This window comes from Triticum urartu, chromosome 7 (assembly GCF_003073215.2).
Source record: "Triticum urartu cultivar G1812 chromosome 7, Tu2.1, whole genome shotgun sequence".
Lineage (NCBI taxonomy): Eukaryota > Viridiplantae > Streptophyta > Magnoliopsida > Poales > Poaceae > Triticum > Triticum urartu.
In genome coordinates this window covers 701,762,252-701,771,972 of record NC_053028.1, presented here as the reverse complement: position 1 = coordinate 701,771,972, position 9,721 = coordinate 701,762,252, and positions in this window count along the sequence as shown.

The following is a 9,721-nucleotide window of genomic DNA, read 5'->3' as shown; positions in this document are numbered from 1 at the left end:
TAAACAGAGTGGTATTAGATAACTTTCGATCAGCAGGATCATAAGGCAATTCATCTAAGTTAATTTATGTATGCATAGTAGGCTTTAGGAGACTAGCTGTAGTAAGATTTGATGCACTTAGCCTACGTCTAATGGGTGACCTTGATGTGCCTATATCATTATCTCGATCTGGTGATCGAGTTTTCTTGAAAAAAAATACCGCTTCATAGCCTAGATCAATCAAAGTTCATGGAGAAAGACAAATAAAAAACTAGGGCAAAACAGTCACTGCCGTACTAGTGTTTTAGGGTAGATAGAACATACACAAAAGGAAAGGAGATGCGAGTATATAATCTAATTACCTCAAATTTTAGGCTTCAGTATTACCGACGTCGATCTGCAGATGTCTACTTGCCGCGGGCGTGCGGCGGTGGCGGAGGCGCCGAGCGAGGCGAACAAGCGAGATGGGAATCAGAACAGACGAACGATGAAAAGAAAAACAGTCTTCGACAAGGCGTGCGCTTTTCTCGTAGAAACGATTGCATTTTTTAGGGGTGCCAAAACGGTTACGTGATTCACGCACTCACGGTTCTTGTAAAACGACTGCATGGACTTTCACCTTTTCGGACCTTGTTCCACGTACGTGAGATGTGTTGGGGTCAGCCAAAATATTCTATTGCGTTCACATCGATCAAACACGTATATATACGTACCAGGCAAGATCCATTGGGTTCAGTTGAACCCAATGGCTATACGCTGGCTCCGCCGCTATAACACTATGTTCGACGGGTTTTTGTGCACTTCTGCATAAAATAAGAATTTTATTAGTGGTTTTGATGCAGGGCTATTTATATGCAAAGGTAAGTTATTAATAATGCAAAGACAAAATTGTTTCAGCATGGCACAAGCATGCATGGCAAGCTTCCCACGTTCTTGCACATGCACGTGCATGAAATAAAACTTGGTGCAAGTAATACGTGTGCATGCATGTCCTGTCCACATGCATGTAGGGTAGATGTAGTGGTCTAGCTTTGTACATATATGTATTCGGTATTCGGGTGTCTCGATCGGCCGGCAAGCGCGCGTGTGTACATACCCGAATACCGGTTCATATGTATAAATCATATATGTATGTATATTTGAGTATCTACGGGCTGTTCGGCAAGGGCACGCCTACGTATCCGAATACCCGATATACATGTACTACGTATCCTTTTTTTTATGTTTGGACAGGTACACAAAATATGTGTGTGTCTTGATGGGTGTGAACTACATCTAGCACGTAGGAGGATTGGAATTATATGACCGAGGGCAGTCGGTTCCGTACATATATTCGGCAAGCCATCAGAGTTTTGGAAACAAATGCAACCGACCTCAAGAGAATAGCGATTCTCCCATGCACGGGAGGTCCAGTGCATGCATCCATGGCTGGATTATGCTGGAGATCCGAGTGCATGCAAACTATGCTTCACCTATACGTATAGAGTATGCCATTAGCATTAATATAGCATTGTATCATGTCAGTCCACTTAATGCCATGCATGCGTTTCTCTCTGCTCATAAACTATGACACATGCATGGCTGACAACATCTCCTCTCTTCCTCTTAAAATCCATCATTTTTAGTTTCCTTTATAAAACCTAATATCTTTGAAACCATCCTTTTTTGGAAGTTTTCATATATTCGAACTCATTGCATCAAGACCTTTAGAACAAGATCAACCTTGAATAGATTCTAAACACGTTATAATTTCAACCTTTAGAAATTTTTAATGATTAAATCAGTTATTGAAATGATTTTTAATGAGTGAAATTATTTTATTGAAATTAGTGAAATCATTTTTCTGAATTAAGCAAGATTAGTTTGTTCCAACAGAGTAAAAGCATTGTTTGGAATGTGTAAAGTCAACATTTTGAGATAAGTGATTATTTTAAATGACTGGAATATGCTTATTAAAGTGAGTCAAATCAGTTTTAAAAATGAGTGAAATATGCTGATGAAATTGAAACTCAATTAAAATATATTCAATATTAATCTGTTTTAAAGAGCATGTCGTTAGGAATTTAAATATTTTAAAATATTTTAATATGGAATAAATATTCAAAATATATTGACAAATTAATATCTCACAAGAAAATAAAATGCTAGCAGGATCTTTGAGGTCGGGAGATCTCCATATATTCAGTCTCCATATATGCCTTTCTTTGATGATCCTTGAGGTCGGGAGACTGGATTTTCCACCATGCACGGGACCTCCCGTGCATGGTCTAGTTGGCACTCTTTGTAGAATACCCCATTCATACGTTTAGAACTATTTATCAACATTAAGTGATACATGGGCCCAGTAATGCAAATTAAATGTCATCCCTATGCGGAACCAGTCTATCTATACAAAAGCTAGCATTTTATTTTCTTGTGAGATATTAATTTGTCAATATATTTTGAATATTTATTCCATATTAAAATATTTTAAAATATTTAAATTCCTAACGACATGCTCTTTAAAACAGGTTAATATTGAATATATTTTAATTGAGTTTCAATTTCATCAGCATATTTCACTCATTTTTAAAACTGATTTGACTCACTTTAATAAGCATATTCCAGTCATTTAAAATAATCACTTATCTCAAAATGTTGACTTTACACATTCCAAACAATGCTTTTACTCTGTTGGAACAAACTAATCTTGCTTAATTCAGAAAAATGATTTCACTAATTTCAATAAAATAATTTCACTCATTAAAAATCATTTCAATAACTGGTTTAATCATTAAAAATTTCTAAAGGTTGAAATTATAACGTGTTTAGAATCTATTCAAGGTTGATCTTGTTCTAAAGGTCTTGATGCAATGAGTTCGAATATATGAAAACTTCCAAAAAAGGAATTTTGGTTTCAAAGATATTAGGTTTTATAAAGGAAACTAAAAATGATGGATTTTGAGAGGAAGAGAGGAGATGTTGTCAGCCATGCATGTGTCATAGTTTATGAGCAGAGAGAAACGCATGCATGGCATTAAGTGGACTGACATGATACAATGCTATATTAATGCTAATGGCATACTCTATACGTATAGGTGAAGCATAGTTTGCATGCACTCGGATCTCCAGCATAATCCAGCCATGGATGCATGCACTGGACCTCCCGTGCATGGGAGAATCGCTATTCTCGGCATATATGAGGTACGTTAACTTTCCTAGTTTGGTGAAGGCTTGTGCGTCAAGAAGAAACCATGGGAAGGAAACCTCTACCCGAAGGCTGCAACGTCGACTCGCCAATAAACCCTAGCACATGCTCAGGCAGAAAACAAAGGCCCACGCAGCCAACAAGCCAGAACCCACGCAAAAGAGCAGCACGGCGGCCGCGGAAGATGTGCAGGAGAAGACGCGCCGTGGACGGCAGCGTCGACGAGAGGGGAAGCCAACATCAGCTTCTCCGGAGGAAGGCGCTCGGCCGGGATACCGAGGCAGAGGGAAGGACGCGCCTCTGGGGGCGGCATGCTCACCGGTCTACACACACGTCCCCTTGTCTGTCCGGCGACTGCGCCCGGCACCGGCGCCGCATCACCAGCATCGTGGGATTGAGAGTGTGTCAAGGATGCAACATGCATGGAGTTCCATCTCTCAGGTTAGCATAATACTAAGTACATACATCTATTTCTCTTTCGTACCAGGTGAGGAAACACATGCACGTACAAGACTCCTGGAGCAGTACATGGATGAGTTGCCGCAGCTCCTCCTGCATGCCTCGTCTGGGCAGCAGATGTGCTGGCCCTGGACACGGAGGACGGAACACGCCCAGGAGGGAGGCAAAGGAGGAGAAGAGGGCTATGTACGGGAGAAGGAGACGCGCCCGTGGCGGCGGCATCCAGAGAACTCAGGCGGCAAATACAACCAGGCGCGGCGGGCGGTGTTTGTACCTGAGGACTGAGGAGACCAAGACGGGCTGTGTACTAAGGAGAACGCGTCATGGCGGCGGCGTGTGCCAAAGTCACAATAATCTTTCTTTTTCTATGTGTTCTCAGCTATTTTGCAGAGGGTCCGAGCAGCAGCAGGAGGTGACGGGCACGCGCGACGCGTGCGCCCGAGGCTTCACGCAGCAAACGCACTCGGCGGAGCGATGGCGTGCAAGTCCAACACACGCCCAGAAGGGAGATGTGCCTGTGGAGGACACGCCCATGGTGAAGGCGCGTGCGCCAAGGAGGAGCGCGGTGGCGCCCTCGTACACACGCCCTCGACGGATACACCGGCGGCGATGACTTTGGAGCGTTAGCACACCCTCTTCTTTCTCTATGGTACAACGGAGAGAGCGGACGACACATCCCAGCAGCGCTCCTCTCATACCAAGAGCAATGGAGGTGGCGGACAATGCGTCTAGCGAAGAAGGCAATGGATGAAGCGAAGCTTGTCCTCTACCAAATGCAATGGAGGCGGTGGATGGCGCGCCCAACGGAGATGACTCGGGAGCAGCCTGAGCTCGCCAACAACATAGCCCAGCGTGCAGCTCCTTTGGAGGTCTACCATGTCAGCAGCGCACAGGACCACGACGAACAGCTCCATGGTGAACGGGACGCCGGCGTACAGGTTTTACACCATGCTTCTAGGAGGAGACGGCGTGGCGGAACCGGAGCTCGCAACGACGTAGCCCGAGTCAAGTCCATGGCGAACAGGTCTCTCCGGTGCACAAGTCCTCGGCGTCCCAATCGCGGCGAACAGGTCGGTGGTCTTGCTTATCGGAGGAGACGGCGTGGAGGAACTGGAGCTCGCGACAACGTAGCCCGAGACAAGTCCATGGTGAACATGTCTCTTCGACGCACAGGACCACGACGAACAGATCCATGGCGAACAGGTCACCGGCGTGCAGGTCTTTTGCTACCTTTTCTCGGAGGGGACGATATTGGCGGAACCGGAGCTCACGACGGTGTTGCCGGAGTCAAGTCCATGGTGAACAGGCCTCTCCGGTGCAAAGGTGCATGGTGTGCGATCACGGTGCATAGGTCGGGTATCTTGCTTCCCGGAGGAGATGACATGGCGGAACTGGAGCTCACGACGACGTAGCCCGAGTCAAGTCAATGGCGAACAGGTCTCTCCGGTGCACAGGTCCATGGATTTCCGATCACGGTGCACATGTCGGATGTCTTGCTTCTCGGAGGAGACGACGTGGCGAAACCGGTGCTCACGACAATGCAGCCCGAGACCGGTCCTACCTTTGAAAGCGCACCCACCATGGCGAACAGGTCCTTGGCGTCCCCCGCATACAGGTCACCCTTTGATGTAGCACCTGCCAAGGCGACGCGGTCTCTACGACGCCACCGTTCGTCAACCCCGTGAGCCGGCGCCCTTGTCCTAGCGGAACAATCAAGACGGCGTCCAACTGATACAAGGCGACGCAACCACTACAATCATCTATATCCACAAGTTCGCCCCGCGGTGCCCCCTGATACAGCGAACTGCCATAGACTTGGCGTCCAATCAAGTGAGGCGCACCCATCTCGGCGGATAGGCCATTGGCGCACAGGTCCATAGTGTAGCCGGCGTACAGGTCACCCTTTGATGTAGCACCAGCCCATGGCGACGTGGACTATACAACATCACCTTTCCACGGCCCTGTGAGGTGGTGCCCTTTGTCTGGACGGACCGCCGAATACTCGGCGTCTTGCCGAGATGAGGCGCCAACCACACCGGCCATGCCGATGTCAACGTGCGACGATTTTACACCGACGCCGGTCTCCTAAACAACTTACTCCCGCAAGGCATACCCCGACCAGTCCACTAGGTCGTCTAGAAGTCCGAGCCGAGCAGGGCCCATGCAACTTCAACCCCAACTACATCATCGCCGCCAAGACCGACGAGGCGTGACAGCGAGGGCGGACGTGGCTAGCACAAAGCCACGTTTTGAGCGGCACGTGTACCGACAAGGACACGGGCTCTGCCGCTGCCCATACACCACCATCATAACGCATGGAGAACGCAAGGCGAAGACGACCACACGGCTTAATCGGAGGTGTCTCGCGGAGTAACTCGCGGGAGTAATTAACCGGGAGCCTTCCGAGGCCCCGGGAACCAAGAGACCGCAATCGCTACAGTCAGGCTGGCCGCACTAGTAGACCACGGAGCGCATATGTAAAGGGAACTTGTAATTTTGTTTCTCCAATGAGAGATTAATAAAGCGCATGTTTCCCTATGTTTATTTGTGTACTCGGTACACTGGCACGCCCGCAATGTTTTGTTTCCCCTGGAGCGTAGAGAGATAATAATGCAATAACCAACATTATTTTTATTATTTCTCGTGTCAAACACACTAGTAGAAAAAGGGCCTTTCGTCCCGGTTCTAGAGGGCCTTTAGTCCCGGTTCTGGAACCGGGACTAAAGCGTCGTTACTAAAGGTCCCCACTTTAGTCCCGGTTGGTAATACCAAACGGTACTAAATGATTTTTTTGAATTTTTATTTTTGAAATTTTTCCAGATTTTCCAATTTCTGAATTATTTTAACCTTTAATCTCTAATCATTGCTCAATTTATTCTCTAATCATCCCTCATCATTCCAAATCATCTAACTTTCCGAACGGTCACCCATCCTCCCACTCCCCCAGCCTGAGCACGCTTAACTTCCGGGTTCTATTCTCCCTCCTTTCCAAGTCTGCACTTGTTGTTTTCCTGACAATAGTAAGATGTCAATCCTATTAACCCTCAGGAGTTTAGCTTGAAAATGAAGTCACACATTTCACTGTTTGAGTTTGAAACTATTGTCCTAAAAAACAATAATTATTTAGTAACACTAATATTTCTTGAATAAGTAATTTGACCATTGTTTGACCACAGTTTGACCACAGTTTGACCAGATTTGACCAAAATTCAAAAAAACTAAAATAATTATTTAGTTACACTAATATTCTTGAATAATTATTTAGTAACACTAATACTTCTTGAATAAGTAGTTTGACCATAGTTTGCCCAGATTTAACGAAATTTTAAAAAAACTGAAATTTGAGCATAACTTTTTTTCCTTTTGGAATTTGAGGATTCTAAAAATTTGCAAACAGACCATAGGCTGTCAAAATCAAATGCGGATTTTCGTGCTGAACATTTTGATATATTATACATTTTTTTCTGGCATCGTATGCAAAAGTTATAGCCATTTTACATTTTCCCTACACTTTTTGCAAAACATGTCCAAATTTAAGTTTCAAAATTTTCTTAACTAGTAGATGTGGTAACATAACTACATCTCGAAGGATTTTAACTTTTGAAGTTTTTATCATTTTCTTTTGCTTTTTACAAAACTGCAAAGGCGATACACTGGAGGGGTGGGGGAGGGTAGGATTTGAAAATTGCACCGTTAGTACCGGTTCGTGGCATGAACCGGTACTAAAGGTCTCAACCCCATTAGTACCGGTTCGTGCCACGAACCGGTACTAAAGGTACTAATGGACATCGCACCCTTTAGTACCGGTTCGTGGCACAAACCGGGACTAAAGGTCCCATTTGAACCGGGAGTAATGCCTGTACCGTGCCCTCGCCGCTTGAACCGGGACTAATGCTCACATTAGTCCCGGTTCGTAATGCAACCGGTATTAATACTCTTTTCTGGCCGAACCAAAGCCCTCTTTTCTACTAGTGTAAGCGACCTCTCCTCGTCGTCGCTACTTGTGATAGGTGTTGGGATTTCTCCAATGTGGAAGGGTGATGTAGTATAGTAGCAGATAGTATTTCCCTCAGTTCAGAACTAAGGTTTATCGAACCAGTAGAAAACACCATACAAACAAGATAAGCAGTACCTACACACATAAAGCAAATGCTTGCACCCAACGAAGGCAAGAAGATTATCAATTCCCTTGTGCTCGCCAATTGCAAAGGTTAAATCTGATAGTGGTACATAGATAAAATAAAATTTAAATACATTATAGCAAGTATTCTTAGGATTTTAGTAAATATAAAGTGAATGGACCCGAGAGCGTTCACTAGAGGCATGTCTCTCATAAGCATAGTAACGATGGGGAAATAAATTATTGTTGGGTAGTTGATAGAAAAGCGTGTAATAATGATGATTCTTCATGGCATGATTAATATATAGGCAGTACGTCTGTTACAAGTAGACCAACATCCATCTCCATCTACTATTACTACTCCACCCCAAGACCGCTATCCAGCATCCATCTCAAAGTATTAAGGTCATAACAAACACACTAATGCTTGAAGCATGATCACCTCGCACCGCCGTGTGACGCTGTCATCTTCGAGCAAGATGAACTCATTAACAAGGTAGGGGGTGGCAAAATGAATGTGCATGGTCGGAACGGACCCAACAGAAAAATAACACCGCTATCGGACTGTTGGAGCGCGAGTTATTTTCAAGGGACGACAGGGGTGTGACCGCAAAAAGAGCCTGGTCCGCGCTGCTTTGGTACGTGGCAGCATGACCGACCGCCGAGGGACCGTTGAATTACCGTAGTTGTTATGTATTCTCATGTATAAGCATCATATTGGACCATTTGGAAGACCAAACGTGTAATATTTTCTAGCTTTGAAGAAAAATGTGACGAGGTCCTGTGTGTGGTTTTATTCCTGAAAGAATGCAACTACACACCATGAAGCTTATGCTGGCTGTGTAATCGTGGTAGTAACAGACATTCTTTGCTAACCATGTGCCTATTCATGAGGCATCACATGTATAATTAACTTGGCACAATCATAATGTAGTATATACCACATTATTTGCACAAACCTCAAAACAAAGATACCTCTTCTTTGTTCTAGATTCTTCTCTACTCTAATCCGGCAACTTTTTGTCTATTAAGAGGATTGCCATTCAATTTTTGTTATACCATTACATTGCACAATATGCACAACATACAACCATTTAACAGTTTTTCTAGACTTTTCTTACAAAATAATTAACATGTGTTTTTACTATATGATATTTGTATGTTTTGGTTCAAATATATGGCAACATCTTCCTAAAGTCCACTTTGTCTTTGCTGATTGACTATTTACCTATTCTTGTATATTCTTCCACTTGTTTTGTGCAGTATATACCACATAGTCATAGTCATTGAAATTCTGTAGTCACAATTTGATTTTTAATGAAATGAGCATTCAGACATGAACCTATATCTTATATATTTCAACCATATGTGACTCCGAATTTATATGCTTGCCTATTATAACATGGTAAATCGATACTCGGTCCCACTTATTCTCACGTGCAGGACACAACGTGTAGTTGGTAAAGATGTAGAAATGGGCCTAAAAAAAATGGAAGACAGCTCTCCTATTTTTTGGGTGATGAACTGATGATAGACAACTCAGGTGCTGAAGTAACTTGTGGAGGTGATGTGAGCTAGAGAGGGTCAGCCCGGCCCTGCCCTTGAGATTACCACATGCCAAAAGTGCAAATACCAGACCAACAAATATAATACTCCTTCCGTTCCAAAATAGATGACCAAACTTTATATTAACTATAACAAAAATTGATGTTAATACAAAGTTGAGTCATCTAATTTGAAACGGGGGGAGTACTTTACATGTGTTATTCCGAATGGGGTTAGTGGTAACTAGGAGGCACCGGGAAGGGTCCAAAACCGTCTTTCTGGGGTGGTCATTGCAGTCGGGCACATACTTTGATCCATCCCATTGAAAAGGGTTTCAGCTCACCTCACCTCACAACTTTGTGACCTTCGCCTAAATAAACTAAAATAATGTGAACTATAAACCTCCGTCCCCTCATTGTCAGCACTAGTCT